This window comes from Nycticebus coucang, chromosome 2 (genome assembly GCF_027406575.1).
Source record: "Nycticebus coucang isolate mNycCou1 chromosome 2, mNycCou1.pri, whole genome shotgun sequence".
Lineage (NCBI taxonomy): Eukaryota > Metazoa > Chordata > Mammalia > Primates > Lorisidae > Nycticebus > Nycticebus coucang.
Genome location: NC_069781.1, coordinates 131346151 through 131365156, shown reverse-complemented (window position 1 = coordinate 131365156; position 19006 = coordinate 131346151). Strand labels below are relative to the sequence as shown.

The 19006-nt window shown below is 40.0% G+C and overlaps 1 protein-coding gene and 1 pseudogene across 3 annotated transcripts in view; both read right to left on the bottom strand.

The window, feature by feature from the left end:
* LRRK1 (leucine rich repeat kinase 1) overlaps positions 1-19006 on the bottom strand; it is a 190975-nt gene that overhangs the window by 146537 nt on the left and 25432 nt on the right. The gene's annotated exons all lie outside the window — the stretch shown is intronic.
* LOC128579743 (guanine nucleotide-binding protein G(i) subunit alpha-2-like) lies at positions 15332-16143 on the bottom strand (annotated as a pseudogene).

Below are 19006 nucleotides of genomic sequence, written 5' to 3'. Positions count from 1 at the left end.
AACAGTTCAAGTGTGTGACTGTATTCTTCCCAAGTTTCCTTTTTTTCTTTTTTTTAATTAAATCATAGCTGTGTACATTGATATATTCATGGGGTATCATTCACTAGCTTCACAGATGGTTTACCAAGTTTCACATATACCCTTGCAAGAAGCACCGCTGGTGTAATCCCACCAATCCCCTTCCCTCTACCCACCTCCCCCCTCCCTCCCCGCCCTTTCCCCCTTCCCCCTATTCTTAGATTGTAACTGGGTTATAGCTTTCATGTGAAAACCCTAAATTAGTTTCATAGTAGGGCTGAGTACATTGGGTACTTTTTCTTCCATTCTTGAGATACTTTACTAAGAAGAGTATGTTCCAGCTCCATCCATGTAAACACGAAAGAGGTAAAGTCTCCATCTTTCTTTAAGGCTGCATAATATTCCATGGTGTACATGTACCAAAATTTGCTAGTCCATTCGTGGGTCGATGGGCACTTGGGCTTCTTCCATGACTTAGCAATTATGAATTGGGCTGCAATAAATATTCTGGTACAAATATCTTTGTTCTGATGTGATTTTTGGTCTTCTGGGTATATGCGCAGTAGAGGGATTATAGGATTGAATGGCAGATCTATTTTTAGATCTCTAAGTGTTGTCCATATCTCTTTCCAAAAGGAATGTATTAATTTGTATTCCCACCAGCAGTGCAAAAGTGTTCCCTTTTCTCCACATCCGCGCCAACATCTCTGGTCTTGGGATTTTGTGATATAGGCTAGTCTCACTGGGGTTAGATGGTATCTCAAAGTAGTTTTGATTTGCATTTCTCTGATGATTAAAGATGTTGAGCATTTTTTCATATGTCTGAAGGCCACACGCCTGTCTTCTTCAGAGAAGTTTCTCTTCAAATCCATTGTCCAGCCTGCGATGGGATCCCTTGTTCTATTCTTGCTAATGCATTTGAGTTCTCTGTGGATTCTGGTTATTAAACCCTTGTCGGAGACATAACCTGCAAATATCTTCTCCCATTCTGAGGGCTGTTTGCTTGCTTTACTTACTGTGTTCTTGGCTGTGCAGAAACTTTTTAGTTTGATCAAGTCCCAGTAGTGTATTTTTGAAGCTGCTTCAATTGCCCGGGGGGTCCTCCTCATAAAATACTTGCCCAGACCGATTTCTTCAAGGGTTTTCCCTGCACTCTCCTCTAGTATTTTCATAGTTTCATGTCTTAAGTTTAAATCTTTGATCCAGTGAGAGTCTATCTTAGTTAATAGTGAAAGGTGTGGGTCTAGTTTCAGTCTTCTACAGGTCACCAGCCAGTTCACCCAGCACCATTTGTTAAATAGGGAATCTTTTCCCCACTGAATGTTTTTAATTGGCTTGTCAAAGATCAGATAATGGCAAGTAGCTGGATTCATCTCTTGGTTCTCTATTCTGTTCCAGACATCTACTTCTCTGTTTTTGTGCCAATACCATGCTGTTTTTATCACTATCGATTTGTAGTATAGTCTGAGGTCGGGTAGCGTGATTCCTCCAGCTTTGTTTTTATTTCTGAGTAATGTCTTGGCTATTCGAGGTTTTTTCTGATTCCATATAAAATGAAGTATTGTTTTTTCAAGATCTTTAAAGTATGACAGTGGAGCTTTAATAGGGATTGCATTGAAATTATATATTGCTTTAGGTAGTACGGACATTTTAACAATGTTGATTCTTCCCAGCCATGAGCATGGTATGTTTTTCCATTTGTTAATATTTTCAGCTATTTCTTTTCTTAGAGTTTCATAGTTCTCTTTATAGAGATCTTTCACGTCCTTTGTTAGATAAATTCCCAAATATTTCATCTTCTTTGGCACTACTGTGAATGGGATAGACTCCTTAACTGTTTTTTCAACTTGACTGTTGTTGGTATATATAAAGGCTACCGATTTATGAATGTTGATTTTGTAACCTGAGACGCTGCTGTATTCCTTGATCACTTCTAAGAGTTTTGTAGTAGAGTCCCTAGTGTTTTCCAGATATACAATCATATCATCTGCGAAGAGCGAAAGTTTGATCTCTTCTGACCCTATATGGATACCCTTGTTTGCCTTTTCTTCCCTAATTGTGGTGACTAAAACTTCCATTACAATGTTAAAAAGCAATGGAGACAATGGGCAGCCTTGTCTGGTTCCTGATCTGAGTGGAAATGATTCCAATTTAACTCCATTCAATATGATATTGGCTGTGGGTTTGCTGTAGATGGTCTCTATCAGTTTAAGAAATGTCCCTTCTGTACCGATTTTCTTAAGTGTTCTGATCATGAAGGGATGCTGGATATTATCAACAGCTTTTTCTGCATCGATTGAGAGAATCATATGGTCTTTGTTTTTTAATTTGTTTATGTGCTGGATTACATTTATAGATTTACGTATATTGAACCAGCCTTGAGACCCTGGGATAAAACCGACTTGGTCATGATGTATAATTTGTTTGATGTGTTGCTGGATTCTGTTTCTTAGGATCTTGTTGAATATTTTTGCATCCATATTCATTAGTGATATTGGTCTATAATTTTCTTTTCTTGTTGGGTCTTTTCCTGGTTTGGGGATCAGGGTGATGTTTGCTTCATAGAACGTGTTAGGTAGTCTTCCTTCTTTTTCTACCTTTTGGAACAGGTTGAGTAATATAGGTACTAATTCCTCTTTAAAAGTTTGGTAGAATTCTGACATGAAACCATCTGGTCCCGGGCTTTTCTTTTTAGGGAGGTTTTGTATGGTTGATGCTATTTCAGAACTTGATATGGGCCTGTTCAACATTTCCACTTGATTCTGGCTAAGTCTTGGAAGGTGGCGTGCTTCCAAGTATTGGTCAATTTCCTTCAGATTTTCATATTTCTGAGAATACAGTTTCTTGTAGTATTCATTAAGGATTTGTTTGATTTCTGAGGAGTCTGTTGTTATTTCGTCTTTGTTGTTTCTGATTGATGAGATTAGAGATTTTACTCTTTTTTTCCTGGTTAGGTTGGCCAAAGGTTTATCTATTTTATTGACCTTTTCGAAAAACCAGCTTTTTGATTTATTGATCTGTTGTATTATTCTTTTGTTTTCAATTTCATTTAATTCTGCTCTAATTTTGGTTATTTCTTTTCTTCTACTGGGTTTGGGGTTGGAATGTTCTTCCTTTTCCAGATGCTTGAGATGTCCCATTAAGTTGTTAGCTTCCTCTCTTTCCATTCTCTTGAGGAAGGCTTGCAGTGCTATAAATTTCCCTCTTAGAACTGCCTTTGCGGTGTCCCAGAGGGTCTGATAGTTCGTGTCTTCATTATTGTTTTGTTCCAAAAAGTTGGCGATTTCTTTCTTAATCTCATCTCTGATCCAGCTATCATTCAGCATAAGATTATTTAACTTCCATGTTTTTGTATGAGTATGCAGATTCCTGTTGTTACTTAGCTCAAGTTTTATTCCAGGTGGTCCGAGAAGATGCATGGAATAATTTCTATTCCTTTAAATTTACTGAGGTTAGACTTGTGACCTAAGATGTGATCGATTTTGGAGTAAGTTCCATGGGCTGATGAGAAGTATGTGTATTCAGGTTTTTTGGGATGAAATGTTCTATAGATGTCTGCTAAATCCACATGTTGGATGGTTAGGTTTAAATCTAAGATTTCTTTGCTCAGCTTTTTGTTGGAGGATTGATCCAACACTGCCAAAGGAGTGTTGAAATCTCTGACTATTATGGGGCTGGAGGAAATCAATTTGCTCATGTCTGTTAGAGTTTCTCTTATAAATTGAGGTGCATTCTGGTTGGGTGCATAGATATTAATAATTGAGATCTCATCATATTGAGTATTACCCTTAACAAATATGAAGTGACCATTCTTGTCCTTCCTTACTTTTGTTGGTTTAAAGCCTATTGTACCTGCAAACAGAATTACAACACCTGCTTTTTTCTGATTACCATTTGCCTGAAATATGGATGACCATCCTTTCACCCTGAGTCTGTATTTGTCTTTTAAGTTAAGATGTGACTCTTGTATGCAACAGATATCTGGCCTGAGTTTTTGTATCCAGTCAGATAACCTATGCCTCTTTAGAGGACAGTTTAAGCCGTTCACATTAATGGAGAATATTGGTAAGTCTGGTGAAATTTTGGGTATTGAGTTTTTCAAAAGTCCAGTGGGCATTTTTAATCCTTTCGCCAGTGTGGAAATTGGAGTTTGATCTGAAGTTTCTGAGTGAGTTTACTTTCGTGGTATAGGATTGGGTTGGTCATTATGGAAGATAGGTCTGAGAATATCCTGAAGAGCTGGTTTGGTTATGGCAAATTTCTTCAACATATTAATGTTATTAAAGTATTTAATTTCTCCATCATAAATGAAACTCAGTTTAGCTGGATACAAGATCCGGGGTTGAAAGTTATTTTGCTTTAGGAGATTAAAAGTCAGTGACCACCCTCTTCTGGCTTGAAAAGTTTCAGCAGAGAGATCTGCAGTCATTCTAATATTCTTACCTTTGAAGGTAATGGTTTTCTTTCTCCTGGTAGCTTTGAGGATTTTCTCCTTCATATTAACTTTAGTGAAGTTAATTATGATATGCCTGAGGATGTCTTATTGGGGTTGAGTGGTGCTGGGGTTCAGAAGCTATCCGCTATCTGAATTTCAGAATCTCTAGGCATGTCTGGAAAATTCTCTTTCATAATTTCATGCAGAAGGGCCTCTGTGCCCAGTGAGGCCACTTCATCTGTTTCTGGAACTCCTATGATTCGGATATTCGCCTTCTTCGAATTATCCCAGAGCTCTCTGAGAGAATGATCTGTTTTTGCTCTCCATTTCTCTTCCTCTTTGAGAGTTTGGGAGCGTTCAAAGGCTTTATCTTCGATGTCAGAAATCCTTTCTTCTGCTTGCTCCATTCTGTTGCTGAGGGATTCTACTGTATTTTTCATATCTTTGAGGGCTGCAAATTCTTGCTTCAGTGTGTCTAAGTCTTTGGTGGTTTTGTCTTTAAATTTGTTAAATTCTTGAGACAAGTTTTGAATTTCTCCTCGAATTCCTAATTTCACTTTGTTTATCTTATCTGCAATCCAAATTCTGAATTCGATTTCTGACATCTCAGCCAGTTGTTTATGAATGGGATCTTCAATTGCATCTGCCATATCTTTCCTTGGGGATTTGATCTACTCTGGTTATTCATGTTACCAGAGTTTTTCCGCTGATTCCGCCCCATGGTTGTTTTACTCCCTCTGATTTTTTCCCCTGGGGCTTTGTCGAGGGCCTGCACAGTGTTGTGGCCTGAGAATCTGGGGCCCTGTCTGGTGTGGTGAGGCTAAGTGGTTTTGTCTTGTTTTCAGCTGGTTTCTGTTCCACCCTAGTGAAACAGATACTCTGGATTGAAGTCTCAGCTGTGGAGAAATATCAGCAATTAAGTCACCCCACCCTCCACCGGCAAACAATTGGAAAAGAAAAATCAAACCTTCCTACCACCGTGCACCCAGGGCACCACCTGATTTGTCCTCAGGCAATTGGTTCAGTTCAAAAAGTCTAAATCAATTGTCTCAGTGTGCACCTGTCTCGGGTGAGAGAGTTTAAGAGGTCTCTGGGAACTGGATCACAGGGGTCTGGTGACTACTCTGGTGTGGCTTGCTCCAGTGCTGCGTGGAGTCAGGAGGAGCCACCCAGCCAATAGATCAGTCTGGGAAGGTTGATGCCTCCTTCCCCACCTTGCACTGCTGTCACACCCAGTCACTGATAGCCCTGCAGTTGGCTGACCCAGTTGCCTGTAATGAATCAGTACTCCAGGAGTTTGCACCTGCCTGAATCACAAGGAAGTCTGCCAGGCTGCTGCGCTCTGCCTCTCTCTAGCAGGAGGAGGTGAGGCCTGACAACCTCAGGTGCTTAATGAAGGTTGGGGGGTTTTCACTCAGGTCCAGTCTCACTCCTGATTAATGTTACTGACAGAACAGAACAGAACAACTCTGCAATTCCCCCGAAGAAGAGAAGCTGAATTGAGTTCCAAATCAGCTTGTCTTTGCTCTTGTATTGTCTATAGGCTGACGATCCCCTGAGGGCCAGGTGCCTCTTAGGTTTAGTAAAGCAGACCTCTGGGTCAGCCCCGCCCTGGGAGTTTCCCTGGTTTGCAAGTTGGAGTAGCCTCAGGCAAATCCAATACTCAGAGTCTCTGGTTGCCCAGGGTGACAGGGGGTGTGGCTTCAGAATATTCGGTAGTAAGCCTATTATTAGCAAAAGAGGGCTGCTGTTTTATGGCCCAGGCAACCGCTGCTCCGGTGTAGCTCCCTTCCGGCCAACCGTCCTCTCTCCGCTCCCATACCCCAGAGTCTGCACCGACCAGTGGTAGCCCAGCACTGTCTACACCCCTTGAGCAATCGCCCAAGAGTCTGGACCGCTGGGGGACAGGCCTCCAGCCCTTGGAGCGAGAGCAGAGGGGAGTGCAGGGAGCGCTGGGAGCCTGGGGTTGCGGGCAGAGAACACACACAGCTTTACACAGTTTTATGCCTGGCCGTATTGTCACCAAAAGACGGCTGTCGCACTGTGCCTCAGGGAACTGCCACTCCGGTGCCGTCCCCTCTGCGCCGACCGGGACTGGCCTCCAGACCTCAGTGTGAGTAAAGGGGAGCGCTGGGAGCTCAGAATTCCAGGTAGAGACTATGTACAGTTTATACAGTTTTATGCCTGGCAGGAGGACGCCGTAGCACCCTAGTAGGGGAGATAGGTCCAGTTTTTAAAGGGTCTCTCCCGTGGAGTGTAGTGGGAGGACCTTTGCACTCTGCCCGATTGTTTGTGGGGCACTCTGAGCCGTTCTCATGGGGGAGGGGACTCCCGTCCGCTTGGTGATGGATTTTGTATCTTTTGTTTGTATCCTTGTGGTCGCAGCTCACCTCAGCAGGGTTGATGTGCATTCTTCAACCTTCTCTCTTAGTGCAGCTCAAATCCACCAGGTTACTTGCTGAATTTTTGTCCTTTAACTCTCCTACTGGACGGGAGCCTCTTTGGAAAGCTGGCTTCAGTCAGCCATCTTGTCTCCTCCCCCCACAAGTTTACTTTTAAATATCTATAATAGAAACCATCCACACTCTTTCCCCAACAGAGGCAGCTTGGGGGACTTGGGATAGCCACAGCTGAACACTGATCTGGTAAAGAAAGAAGAAGCATCCTTCTGGAACAATAGGACAGTTAATTTATGTAATACCCACTAATACTATATAAAATGGTGTAATTTGAAGACAGGAAAAAAAAGTCCTACTCTGATCTCGGGGAGGTACTTGTGGTTATAAATATCAGAGGGTCAAGACACCCTTTAATACCACAATCCTGCTTCTGGGGAACTGATCCCAAGGGAATAATTCTACACATTTAAAAAGCACTATGCAAAAAGAAACCCTAATATGCATAAAGATTCTGACTGCAGCACTGTTTAGCAAAGCAAAGAGTGATAGTTATGATTATGAAGAGCATTAACATGGACACTCACTGCAGCCACACACACAGGAGGCCTGACAAAAAGGACGACCCCAAGTGATGACACTGGTTTTTCTTATGAGGCAGAATTTGAGGTAATCTTTTCAAAATCCTTTTCTCTATTTTCTAGTTCTTTCCCTATCATGACCATACAAAGGAATTACTTTTAAACACATGCTTTTCAGGTAGAGTGAATTTCCTAAGTGAATCCGATTTCCTCCTAATAAAGACAGGCACAAGACAAGGAGCAAAATGTCTCACTCTAGAGGGGACATTGGGATGGGGCATCATGATGTTCCAGTAGTGCCTTCTACTGCAAGCTACACTAAAGGACATGGGGACAGACAGAGGCCTGTGCTGACACTGGAAAACATGGAGTCAAGTCCCAGCTCTACTACTCAGTGCTGTGTGGTGTTTGGCAAGTATTTAAATGGCTGAATTTTATCATCTTCTTGTAAGAGAAAATGGCACATATAAAATATATTTCACGATGCATACAAAAAAAAAATCTTAAAATGTTTTAAAATGGGGGTTATTTCCAGAAGCCTAACCCCTTCCTCCATATGGCAGGTGCTCATGAGGCAGCCAAATGAGACTCTCATTGCCTCTGTGGACCCCAGGTTCCCTTAGCCATCGCTCTTGTGCCTCCCCCACCTGGAAGGAGCCCTCACCCCTTCCCCACTAATCAAAATCCTCCTCCTACTTCCAGCCCAGTACCAAGGGTATTTCCCAGAGAGGACTTGTGCAATTTCCCATTGGGCTCCCTTCTCTTTCTTCTGCCTATAAGTGGTTTGACCTAGGGCCTGGGCCATCCTCTCCGTGAGGGTCTGCCAGCCTCCTGCTCTGCCCAGTGGTGCCAGCAGGCTGGGCCCCACTTACTTACCACCATGGGTGCCTAGGCTGTGTCTTGCACAAACAGGTGCTCATTAAAAGCTTCTCTACTTCAATTTGTTGACTGTCCAGAGTTCTCTGCATATCAGTAAAGGGTTCACCTATAATTTTGACCACCTGTAAGATCATTTAGCATGGCCACAGGGCATAAAATTCTCCTCATAAAAGAGGAGATTATACCTCAGGCTCTTCCAGATTTTCCTTTCCAGTAATGGCTTCCTTTTGGTCACACAGCATCACCTCCCTCTTTCTCCCTTCCCCCCACCCAACCCTGCCCTAGCATCTGTCTGCTTTAGCATAGCAGTTGCAAGGTCATATCCGGTCAAAGTTTATCCTGTTTCAAGACAATATTCAGGGGCTTTCCAATTCATAATGTGCCTGAGACCTTAGTCATACACACTGCTGGACACATATGGCTACAGTGCTGCCGGGGAAGAGGCCCCAGAGCTCACAGAGCCCTGAGAATAAGTCATGAAATAATAGTGTAAAGTCATGAAGTAAGCAGACCAAAAATGAGAAGACTTAGGCATAATCAAAAACTTTCCAACAAAACATTCTAGGACCAGGTGGCTGCACAGGCCATTTCTACCAAATATTTAAAGAAGAATTAATGTCAATCCTTCCAAATGCTATCAAAAATTGAAGAGAACAAAACACTTTTAAACTCATTTTATAAGGCCAGCATCATCTTCATACCAAAACCAGATAAAAATACTACAAGAAAAGAAAACTACAGGTGAATATCCCTGGTGAAGATATGTGCAAAAATTCTCAAAAAAATTGGCAAACTGATTTTAACAATACATTAAAAGGATCACATACCAAAAATTAGTGGGATTTGTCTCTGGGAAGCAAGGATGGTTCACCATATGCAAATCAATAAACATGGTACACTGCATTAACAGCATGAAGGATCATCATATGATCATCTCAATGGATGCAGAAAGAGTATTAGAAAGATTTAACACCCTTTCAAGATAAAAATGCTCAATAAGTTAGGTATAGAAGGAATGTGCCTTAACATCATAAAGACCATATATAACAATCCCATAGTTGTTATCATACTGAATGTGAAAAGTTGAAATCTTTCCCTGTAAGATCTGGAGTAAGACAAGGGTGCCCACTCTTGCCACTTCTAGTCAACACAGTACTAGAAGTTCTAGGTAAAGCAATTAGGCAAGGAAAAAAATGAAGGCATCCAAATAAGAAAGGAAGAAGTTAAACTGTTTCTGTTTGCAGATGACACGATCTTACATATAGAAAACCTAAAGACTCCACCCAAAGCTATTAGAACTAATAAATGAACTCAGTAAAGTCACAGGACACAAAATCAACTTGCAAAAATTAGTTGTATTTTTGTACACCAACGACAATTAAGAAAACAATCCCATTTACAATACCTACAAAAAATATTTGGGAGTAAATTTAACTAAGGAACAGAAAGATTTGTACACAGAAAATCGTAAGACACTGATAAAAGAAATTTAGAAAGATATCAATCATAGAAAGATATCTTATGTTCATGGATTGGCAGCATTCATTATTAAAATTTCCATGGCTACCTACAGTGAATCTACAGATGCAACCACTACCAAAATTCCAATGGCACTTTTCACAGAAATAGAAAAAAACTCATAAAATGTATATGGAACTACCAAAGACCCCCAAATAGCCAAAACATTCTTGAGAAAGAAGAAAAAAGCTAGAGGCATCATATTTCCTGATTTCAAACTAAATTACAAATTATAATCAAAACATAAAAACAGACACATAGACCAATGGAACAGAACAGAAGGCCAGAAATAAATCTATGCATATACAATTGACTAACCTTTGAGAAGGATGCCTAAATGGTGCTGGGAAAACTGGATATCTATACACAAAAGAATGAAATTAGATCCTTATCTTATACCACACACAAAAATTAACTTGAAATGAATGACTTGAAACACAGACCTGAAACTGTAAAACTCCTAGAAGAAAGCGTAAGGAAAACATATGACACCAAAAATATGAGCCAAACAAGTCAGATTATATCAAACTAAAAAGGTCATCAAAGAAAACAATAAACAAAATGAAAAGGCAACCTATGGAATGGAAGAAAATATTTCAAACCACATATCTGATAAGGGGGTTATATATTAATGTTCAAAATATATAAGGGACTTAATTTGATAGCAAAAAAGAAAACAAAACAAATAACCCCACTTTTAAAATGAGCTAAGGACCTGAACAGACTTTTTTTTCCAAAGTAGATATATAAACAGTCAAAGGTATATGAAAAGTTGTTGACTTTACTAATCATCAGGGAAATGCAAATCAAAACCATGAGTAATCAACTTAAATTTGTTCAGATGGCTGTTATTAAAAAGACAATAGATAAATGCTGGCAAGGATGTGGAGAAACAGAAATGTGTATATACCGTGGGACTATAAAGAGGTACAACCATTATGGAAAACATTATGGATGCTCCTAAAAAATTAAAAATGGATCTATCATATGATCCAGTAATTTCACTACTGGGTATATATACAAAGGAAGACATATATGCACCCCCATGTTAATTGTATCATTATTCACAATAGCCAAGATATGGAAACAATCTGAAGAGTCTGTTGACAGATGAATGGATAAAGAAAATGTAGTATAACGCACAACACTATTCATCCTTTATAAAGAAGGAAATCCTGCCATTTGCAAGAACACGGATGAACCCAGAGGGCATTACATTATGCTAACTGAAATAAGCCAGACAGAGAAAGACAAAACCAAACATTGTACGATCTCGCTTATATGTGGAATTTAAAATAGCTCAACTCAAAGAAGCAGAGAGTAGAACGGTGGTTGCCAGGGTCAGGGGCATGGAGGAAATAGAATGATGTTGGTCAAAAGGTGAAAACTTTCAGTTATAAGATAAGTAAATCTAATATAGGGCCTAGTGACTAGAGTTAATAATACTGTATCACATACTTGAGATCTGCTGAGTGAGTATATGTTAAGTGTTACCACACATATAGACACTCACAGGTAACTAAGTGAAGTGATAGAGGTATTAAGTTGATTGTGGTAATCATTTTACAACACATATGTGTATCAAACTATCATACTGTACACTTTAAATATATACAATTTTTATTTATCAATTATACCTCAGTAGAGCTGGGGGAAAAATGCTGCTTAATGAGATCAGCCAAGATTCAAATGAATGACCTTAGAGTGAATTTTGGTTAATAGCTCTTCTTAAAAGATCTTGCTTTAAAACATGAGAAATGCCCAGTAATATTCCCAAGTAAGATGTGAGCTTTATAATTTATGTAGTTTTAAATCTCAGAGGTAGTGTTTAGAGTTAATTATCTGGTTAATGATTGCAGAAATCTTTGATGGGAATGATTACTGTTATAAAAACTGGATATAACTGAAAGCCTGGCAAACAGTTTGATAGTATTTACAAGGACAAGTGCAAGAACCAAAACTGTCTCCCCTTAGAGCAAAGAGTGGTCTAGGGCAGGAGTCAGGTCCTCTGAGAAGAGCCCCTCACAGAAGAGTGAGCTACTAAATGGTGTTTGTTACAACTAGGTCACCACACAGAAAAAAAAAATACAATCAGATACATTCCTCTCAAGATACTTTAATGCAATTCCAAACAGTTCAGAGATAGGACTGTAATAAATGAAACAACGTAAGCATTAAAAGAAAACACAGGACTAATTTTTAGCCTGGGAGTGTGTGAAACTCTTAACTGTGACTCAGATCCCAGAAGCAATAAAAGATTGACCAATTTGACCACATTTTAAAAACAATAGTTTATTGAGATATAATTCACATTATCATAAAATTCACCATTCAAAAGTATATAGTTTAGTGGGTTTGAGTATATTCACAAAGTCATATCACTAATACCACTCTCTAATTTTAAAACTTTTTTATCACCGCACAAAGATGCCTGTACCAATTAGCAGTCACTCCCCACTTCCTCCTCTCCTGCCCCAGACAACCAGGAATCTATTTTTTGTCTCTATAGAGTCTCCTCTTCTGAACATATACATATAAACGGAAATTACACAACATCTGGATTTTGTCACTAGCTTATTTCACTAGCATGTTTCTGAGACTTATCCAGGTCACAGCACGTATGAGCATTTCATTCCCTGCTATTGCTATGTAATATTTTGGTGCCTGGCTATACCACATTTGTTTATCCATTCATTGGTTGATGGATGCTTGGGTTTTCTTACTTTGGGGCTATTATGAATAATTCTGCTATGATTGTTTGTGAAAAACCAAGTTTTTCCTTGGTTCTCTTGGATATACACATAGAAGTGGAATTGTTTGACCATATAGTAATTATACATTTAAAATTTTGAGGACGTGCCAACCCACGTTTGTACAAGTATCCAAAGTACCTGTACCATGTTTACAACTGGAATGCATGAGGGCTCTAATTTCTTCATATCCTTACTAGTACTTGATGTTGTCTGTCTTTTTTTCTTTTCTTTTCTTTTCTTTTTTTTTTTTTTTTTGTTACTTGGTCACCCTCGGTAGAGTGCTGTGATGCCATAGCTCACAGCAACCTCAAACTTTGGGCTGTCTTTTTTATGTTAACTATTCTGCTGGGTATAAAGTAGTATCTTATTGTGGTTTTGCTTTGCATTTCCCTAATGAAAAGTGATGTTGAGCATTGTTTCACGTGCTTATTGGCTATTTTTATAACTTTTTTTGACACATGTCTATTCAGATCCTTTGCTCATTTTTAAATCAGGTTGTCTTTTTCTTGCTGAGCTGTAAGAGTTCTTTATGTAGTCTATATATAAGTCTTTTATAAGACGTATGATTTGCAAATAATATTTTCTCATTACTTTCTTGATGACATTCATTGGAGCACAAAAGTTTGAAACTGATCAAGTCCAATTTATTTTTACTTTTGTTGCTTGTGTTTTGGTGTCATATTTAAAAAACTGTTGCTTAATCCAAAATCATGGAAATTTAATCCTGTTTTTCTTCTAAGAGTTTTATAGCTTTAACTTTTACATGTAAGTCTATGACCATTTTCAGTTACTTTTTTGTACATTGTGAATGTAGGTGCCCAACCTCATTCTTTTGTATATGGATATCCAGTTGCCCTAGTATCATTTATTGAAAAGATGATTGTTTTTCATTCAATTGTCTTTTCATCCTCACCAAAAATCATCTGACCATAAATGCATTAGTTTATTTCTACTCTTAATTCTATGCTGTTGATCTCTATATATCTTTTTGCTCATACCATATATTGCCTGATTACTGTAGTTTTATAGGACATTTTGAAATCAGGCAAGGTGAGTCCTCCAATGTTGCTCTATTTTTTTTGGAACATTATTTTATTGTGGCTCTCGTGAATTTTCATATGAATATTAGAATCAGCTGGTCATTTTTTGTAAGAATTTCAGCTGGGCTTTGGACAGAAACTGCACTGAATCTGTAGGTCAATTCAGAGAGCAATCTTAGACGTCTTACTAAGATGTCTAATCTATGAACCTAGTATGTTTTTTCATTTATTTAGGTCCTCTTTAACTTCTTTCAACAAAGTTGAAATGTGAAATTTCAGTGTATAAATCTTACATTTCTTTGGTTATATTTATTCCCAATTCTTTTATTCTTTTTTATGCTACTGTGAATGTAATTATTTCCTTAATTCAATTTGGAGATTCTTCATTGATAGTGATATTAGATGACTAATTTTGTCAACTTCAAATAGAAGTAGTTTTATCTCTTTATCTCTGGGCTGGATAACTTTCATTTCTTCTTCTTGCCTAAGGCCCTGACTAGAACTTCTAGTACAATGTTGAACAGAGGCAGTGAGAGAGGACATCCTTGTTTTCTTACTGGTGTCAGGGAGAAGGCAGTCTTTTGCCATTAAGTATGAAGTTAGCTGTGGATTTTCTTTTTCTTTCTACATTTTATAATTTCAAACCAGCTGTTAAATAATTCCATAAAATATGTGAAAAAAGCAAGGAAGTGTTCAATGCTGAATGCCCCAGGCCTGGGGCACAGCCCCTCAGTGGGCAGCAATAGTTCCTAGGTAAATGCTAAGGAGCTGCATTTTAGTTAATGGAGCCTGGGCCCAGGGCTGCTGGGGCAGGGCCATACGTGACACTGGCAGTTGTCTGGGACAGCCCTTATAACTCAATTCTGTGGAGGGCAAGGCAGGGGTGCCACTCACACAGGGGCGGCCAGCAGGAGGATGGGTGTAAACAGGCAGACACACTCAAGGCACAGAGTCACTGGGGGTGGGGTGGGGTGGGTGCTGGTCAGGATCTGATAGTTTTAAATAGTTTTTCTCTAAAAAACTAGGTTTGGTGGCACCTGTGGCTCAAAGGAGTGGGGTGCTGGTCCCATATGCCAGAGGTGGCGGGTTCAAAGCCAGCCCTGGCCAAAAAGTGCAAAAAAAAAAAAAAGTTTTCTAGGTTTGCATTTTTTTTTCTTTACTTTCATTTTTCAAAAAAGCTACAAGAATGAGCAGGTCTCCAGGAATGGTGGCGTCTCATGCTTCTTGTGCTTTTTCCTTTGGGGCCTCCAAGAGGCTGGGGCATTGGGTGGGCAGGAGGCTTCCTATAAATATTTGGACTTGGGCTAGGGCAAGGGGTGGTGTTGGGCAAAGCCAGACTGGAGAAGTGGGTGACCCTCCAGACACAGGCCTTGGGAGATTCAGCATGTGCGCCCCTCTCCCCACCACAGACAAGACAATGATTGAAAAACCAGAACAGATACCTAGAAAGGGGGTACCATAGCCGTTCCTGGAACCTCAGACAAGGGCAGGCTTTAAACAGGGAGGCCTCTGGCAACCCCTCCCCTATGTCTGGAGCAGACAGAGGAGATGAGGGAGCTAAGAACAGGAATAAGATAGGGAAAAGTGGCCGGTGGGGTGAGGGGAAGAGTGGGCAGGGAATGTGGTCTTCTTATCCCTGTCTTCCTCAGGGGCTTGGGGAGCAGGGTCAGCAGTGGCCCACGCCAGGCCCCACTGCCCCTCAGAAGAGACTTCAGTCCTTTAGGTAATCCTTGATGATGATGTCAGTGACAGGGTCAAACACAAACTGCATGTTCTTGGTGTGTGTGGCACATGTGAAGTGTGTCTAGATCTCCTTGGTGTCTCTGTGCTTATTTAGGTCTTCAGACTTACTCTGCCTGTAGCCAGTACCTCATCATCATACTTGTTGGCCCCTGTGTACTCGGGAAAGCAGATGGTCTGGGGGATGTGTGTGATCTTCTCCTCAAACAGGTCCTTCTTGTTGAGGAAGAGGATGATAGATGTGTCCGTGAACCATTTGTTGTTGCAGATGCCATCAAACAGCTTAATGCTCTTGTTCGTCTCCTCATCCTCTGCTAGTCCCAGATCATAGGCACTCAAGGCTACAGAGATGATGATGGCTGTGACATCTTCAAAGCAGGGGATCCACTCCTGCTGTGACCACTGACCAACCACGTCAAACATCCTGCAGTGCAGGTCCAAAGGTGAAATGTGTCTCCACAATACAGTCTTCACATGGGTCCATAGCACATCCTGGTTTGTGGGCGTGCAGTCACTTTGTGCAATGTGCTCCAGGTCATTCAGGTAGTAAGCAGGTGAGTTGTTGCGCTGATATTTCCTTGATTGGCCAAAGCAGGCCGGCACATCATGGTCATCCCATAGCCTCTGGATGATACCAGTCAGGTCCTCAGGGAGCACAGGCTGCTCTTCAGCAGTGCAAGACAGCATGAACAACTGCCTGGCATCATCCACATGGGAGTGGTCAGCAAAGTCAATCAGCAGGTTGGTCGTGGCCTTGACGATGGCCATGATGGACTGGATGGTGTTGCTGTAGACAACTGCCTGATACTGCTGGCCTTCCTCCTCAGAGTAGCTATCCTCCTGGATGATTTTCTTTTTTTTTATTTTTACATATAATCTTAGGCCAAGTTTTATAAAAAGGAACTACTATTAAGGACTCGGTCAGACCCTCTACTGCTATTAGTATACTTTGGAAAGTAATTTGGCAGAATGTATTAAGTGTCTTAAAAAGCTTACACCCTGATGCAGTAATTCTACTTCCAGGAAAATTCTAGGTAAACACTCAGAAGAGAAGATTTTTATACAAAATATTCATTGTGGCATTATTCATATAAATACCATTATTGAAGAATAGTTACATAAGTTATAGTACATTTGTAGTCTAGGTTATTAGGCAGACATTAAAAAGGTGGTTTAAAAAAGAAAATGCAAACTAATTACTAGGATTATAAATTAGAAAAAAATACTCTTAAGTAAAAAAATCAGATTTTTAACATATAGCATGCTTTCAATTATTTTTATAAAATGACTAGGGAAAAAGGTATTAAAGTATAAAATGTTAACATTTTAACTTTCTTCTTTATACAGGCAGTCCCTGAGTTACAAACATCTGACTTACATTCAACTTGCACTTAGAACAGAGGTTATTACAGGTACTAGGCAAATGTACCTATTCCAACTTATTACAAATTCGGGATGATTTTCATTTCCTTAATAATGGTGCTATCTCCTGACTCGCCAGCACCCAACAGCAGCAACTTCACCTCTCATGCTGTCCTCCTGCAGATTCTTATAGATCATCTTAGAGCACTCAGGGCCACCTTGTCCTCAGTGCTCACGGTGCAGCCTATCCCGCAGCCATAGGCCTGGCCGCTGCTGGGCACCCACACTGCCCACCACCTGACTCAGCCAGCCTGGCCCAACCCACTCCACTCCCGCTAGCCGGCCCGCTCTCCCGTCAGCAGTTCCAAGCTTCTGCGAGAGGCGTCTTCCCAGCCACTATATATGGATGGGGGGCCAGACCTTAGCTGTGGATTTTTAACAGATGCTGTTTATCAGGTTGAGCAAGTAACCTTATATTATTAGCTTATTGAGTGTTTTGGTCATAAGATGGAAATATTGTCAAATCCCTTTGTGTATTTATTAAGATAATCATATGGTCCTTTTCTACCTTATTCTATTAATATGTATTATGTTGACTGATGTCAAATCAAGCTTGCAATCCTACAATAAATTCCACTTGGCCATGCTATATAATCCTTTTCACATGTTTGCTAATGGATTTGGTTTGCTAATACTTTATTGAGATTTTTGCACCTGTAGTTTTCTTTACCAGTGATGTCTTTGCCTGGTTTTGGTTTCAGAGTAACACACAGACACATTGGGAAGTGCTCCCTGACTCTTTTAATTTTTTGGAACAGTTTGTGAAGGTGATGTTAATTCTTCTTTAAGTGTTTGTTTGAATTCACTAGTGATGCCACCTGGGCCTGGCTTTTCTTCATGGGGAATTTTGTGATCACTAATTCAATTTCTCTACTTCTAAATCTATTCAGATTTTCTATTCCTTCTTGAGTCAGTTTTAGGTAGTTTGTGTCTTTCTGGTAATTTGTCAATTTCATCCAGGTTACTGAATTTGTTGGTGCACAATTGTTCACAGAATTCTCCTATAATTTTTTTTAAACTTCTATATGGTCGGTAGTGATGTTCCTCTTTTATTCCTTACCTCAATAATTTGAGCCTTTCCCTTATATTTCTTGGTCATTCTAACTGAAGAGTTGCCAACACTGTTGATCCAAAAAAACAACTTTTGGTTTCACTGATTTTTCCCTATTGATTTTGTATTGTCTATTTTATTTATTTCTGCTCTAAATTTTGTTACGTCCTTCCTTCTACTTACTTCTTACTTCAGGTTTAGTTTCTTATCTAGTTTCTTTCTTTCTTTTTTTTTTTATTGTTGGGGATTCATTGAGGGTACAATAAGCCAGGTTACACTGATTGCATTTGTTAGGTAAAGTCCCCCTTGCAATCATGTCTTGCCCCCAGAAGGTAAGGCACACACCAAGGCCCCACTCTTATCTAGTTTCTTAAAACAAAAGGTTAAGTCATTGATTTGAGATCTTTCTTCATTTTTAGTATAAACAGGTACAGCTATAAATTCCCCAGTAAGCACTGTGTTAGTGCCAGCCCCTAAGTTTTAGTGGGTTGTGCTTTTCTTTCAACATCTTAAGGTATACTCTAATTTCCCTTGCAATTTATTCTTTAAACCATTGGTAATTCAGTGATGTGTTGTTTAATTTCCACATATTTATGAATTTCCCAAATTTCTTTCTGTTACTGATTTCTGGTTTCATTCCAGTGTGGTCACAGAACATATTTTGCACAATTTTAGTCCTCTTAAATTTATTGAGGCTTGTTTTATAAGCAAACAAAAATCTGAATACATAAGGAAAAAAGACCTGAAAACTCTACTTCTTTTTTTCTTTGTTTTTGAGACAGAGTCTCACTCTGTCACCCTGTGTAGAGTGCAGTGGTGTGTCATCACAGCTCACAGCAACCTCAAACTCTTGTTACTCAAGAGGTCCTCATGCCTCAGCTTCCTGAGTAAGGTGCCTGCCACAATGCCTCGCGAATTTTTCTCTTTTTAGTAGAGATGGGGGTCTCACTTTTGCTAGGGTAGTCTTGAACTCCTGAGCTCAAGCAATCTGCCTATCTTGACCTCCCAGAAGGCTAGGATTAAAAGCATGAACCACTGAGCCCTGTCCTAAAAACTCTAATTCTCACAACACTATACCCCTAAGGTGGCAGCTCAGGCACCGTGCTGGGAAAAAACTGCAACACAATGCTTTGTTCCTTGCTTGGGTCTGGCCATAGTCCCACTTGATGGTGG